General features: G+C 37.9%; 1 long non-coding RNA gene across 1 annotated transcript; it reads left to right on the top strand.

Annotated features, from left to right (window-relative positions):
* Window positions 1–663: 663 nt before the first annotated feature.
* Window positions 664–2,748, top strand: LOC144007640 (uncharacterized). Its single transcript, XR_013280302.1, has 3 exons — window positions 664–1,216; window positions 1,365–1,448; window positions 2,177–2,748. It is a non-coding gene; the product is annotated as an uncharacterized LOC144007640 (long non-coding RNA).
* The last annotated feature ends 672 nt before the right edge of the window (window positions 2,749–3,420 follow it).

Consider the following 3,420-nt stretch of genomic DNA (forward strand, 5'->3'; position numbering starts at 1 on the left):
ACAGCCCTCAAGGTACAAAAAACTCTTTTTGAACCATATGCTAAACCGAACAGGAAGTCCGCCATTTTGATTTACTTTGGAACGTGTTGCCATTTTTTGGGCCATTTCATAGGGGTCTTATTTTAACGAACTCCTCCTACAGAGTTTATCCGATCATCTCCAAACTTGGTGTGATTCATCTTAAGATGTTGAAGATGAAAAGTTATTGAAAGCTTTTTATTTTGTCGCACGCTGTTGCCGTGGCATGCACAGTTTGCAAAGGAAAAAATTACTTCTTAATGAAGCATTCCCAGTTGTACGAAGCAGCTAGAGCTACGAAAATTTGGAGACAAATGTAACAGCCCACGATGTACAAAAAAGTCTCTTGGTGCCATGTGCTAAACCCAACAGGAAGTCCCGTAGGGGCCGGGCATCACATTTTGAGCTAAAAAACTCCTCTTTAACGAAGCATTCCCGGTTGTACGTTTCACCTAGCGCTATGATAATTTAGAGGCATACATAAGAGCCCACGATGTACAAAAAAGTCTCTTGGAACCATGTGCTAAACCAAACAGGAAGTCCGCCATTTTGATTTATGATGGGATTTGTAGACTTTTTTTGTGGCCTTTTTTAGGGGTCATATTTTAACTCCTCCTACAAAATTCATCCGACCGTGTTCAAACTTGGTGTGTTTCATCTTAAGATGTTTAAGATGCAAATTTATCGAAAGTTTTTTATTTTGTCGCACGCTGCTGCTATAGCGATGCATTGGTTGCCAAGTAAAGTGCTGCTTTGTTTTTTTTTATCTATACATGTGTGAAAACTCGTGAAACTTTGCACACACATCAGACTTGTCATTAACATGAATTTTTAGAGATTTCTTGTGCAATTTGCAATAAATCGCACCCTCTATACATTTTTTATGGAGCATTTCCGATTGGATGATTCAAGCGCAAAATAACTAAAGATGACTTGACTTGACCTAGATTTGTGAAAACTCAGAGGCATACCTATTATATTATTATTATTTTTTGTACCTTACAAGATTATCTCTTGTGCCACATTAAACCCCTTTGCAGGCCTGAGCCAAACCACGGTCCATACATTTGATACCACTGCTTTATTTCAATGGTCAAGTACTTCATAACCACACCTACTTATGCTTGTCCTTGCATATATAGTAGACAACAAAGAGCTCTTTCAACAAAAGACATTTCCATCTACAAAGTCATACAAGGTAAGCACTCTATAAATTCTGCAATCACTACACTTCTATTCCTAAATTATCACTTCAAATACCAACAATGGTTAATACAGCTACAAATTTCTTGTATGTTTATGAAGTATGATACTGTATTTATTTCTACTCCTTTGCTTTTCTACAGAACATGAACAAATCAACAAGCAAATTCTCTTTTGATAAAGACCCTCTAATCATCTCCATACGCAAAGATTGCCAACTTTTTCCCGTAAGTATACAATACATAAACTAAACAGGACAACTTTCTCAATCATATACAGTATGCCATACATATATGTATTAAGTTCTCATTTATTAACAGGTTTGTTAAAGGCACCTTTAGTGTGTTTTTCTGTTTGTAATGTTTCTCCACGAGCACGTCTAGCCATTGATATCATGTAGAACACATATGCTAACCTTTTAGAGACAATTGAAGCTTACTTGCACAGTAGCCACTATCTTAACCACTTAATTCACATGTCTACTTGACAACTTATTACATGTAGTGAAATGGTACTTTGTGCGTCTTATGCTTTTTTCTGAACACTGCTTTTCAACTCTTTCCTTAAAACCAATACATGCGGCACTGTTATACTGTATAAATATATATGTCCGTGTGTATATATAACCATTTATGTACCTGTCGTATCCTTACTTTTATTCATCATTTCATCACACAATCCTAAAACATTGCTTTTTGACCCAGAGGATTCAACTATACCATTTTTGCGTGTCTTATTACTAGCTATATTATTTATTAACGGGCAAAAACTATGAATATAAGATCACCGTCAAATATTACGTCTGTAATATCCATATACAGTGCATTACATAATATGCATTTGTATTAAGACACTACCATGCTAAAAATATGCACACGACTGTTCTGTAAACTACACCTAAGACAACCAAACTTCACAGATCTAACATGATTCTTCATTCTTTTTTGTTCTACAGATGTATCAAATGCTGCCACACAGACAGAAGAAGCCACTGAGGACATGCACGAAGACGATGATCACAATATAACAGGACAGGTTAACCCCCCTGAAGTTTTAGCCCGCAGATCAAAGCGTCCTAGGACTAATTCATCCATGGAGGTTACATTATCCTAAGACAGACTATGTGCTAACCCAAACTCTTTGACCCCAAGGGATTCATCTGTCCCAGAAAACTTTTACACTAAAGAGTTTATCTGTCCTAGGGCGCTGTTAACCCCAGGTTAAAGTGTTATTTAATCTGTCCTGTTACAACAGCTATACATAAACAGCTGCATTCCTCTCCTGTTCCATCTCTCGCACTTCTTTCATCTCTTTTTCTCCTCGACTTATACCTATGCTTGCTCATGTGCTTTTTTCCCCTTTAGATGATGTCATTGGTTAGCCTGCTTCAAAGCTACATTTTTTCTTGAATAACTGTCACACATTTACTGTTTGCTGGACCCTACAAAACTGTCACAATACTTCACTATGTCATGAATACATATGTGTTGCACAGCGACACCACATTAAGAGTCATCAAAAAGCTTTTTATTTGATCACACACCATCTCTGTGCCATGCAATGTTTTCAAATAAACAGATGCTGGTTTTGAATATCAAACGAGCGACTTTTCATGAAACTTTGCACACACATCAGAAAGTCCACACTTTTGAATTTATTTTGGGAATTGTGCATCATTTTTGGCCTTTTACTGCACCTTTTTACACACAAGGCACGGCAAATGCATTTCTATTTTCCATGGTCCTTGTCTATTTAACAGTACCCCAACGTGCAAGTCCCCCGACTTGCATATACCCCAACGTGGCCCGGGTTGCGAGGGCCCTTTATAGCTGCTCGTTTTTTTCTTTTTTTTTCTGTGTATGTTTGCGTGCGCGTGCTTTCGTGCGTTTGTGTGCGTGTGTTTGCGTGCGTGCGTTTGCGTGCGTGCGTGTGCGTACAAATATGTATAAATTTATACTCATTAATTCACCTAAAACTTTATAAAAATCCCATTACCCTTCACCCCAATCAGGTACTTCAGAGTCTCGCCAGAGTTGTGAGGTTCAAATGGTCAGGAGACCAGAGAAAAGGTCAGAAAAGATAAAAAGAAAACACTTCCTGCCTTCCCCATGGTTACAAAAACAAGGTCTCACGCCAACCCCAGAAGCCTCTAAATTCCAACAAATTAACGAGATCTCAATAGACCAGAGGAAAAACTAA

The sequence above is a fragment of the Festucalex cinctus genome, chromosome 1 (assembly GCF_051991245.1).
Source record: "Festucalex cinctus isolate MCC-2025b chromosome 1, RoL_Fcin_1.0, whole genome shotgun sequence".
Lineage (NCBI taxonomy): Eukaryota > Metazoa > Chordata > Actinopteri > Syngnathiformes > Syngnathidae > Festucalex > Festucalex cinctus.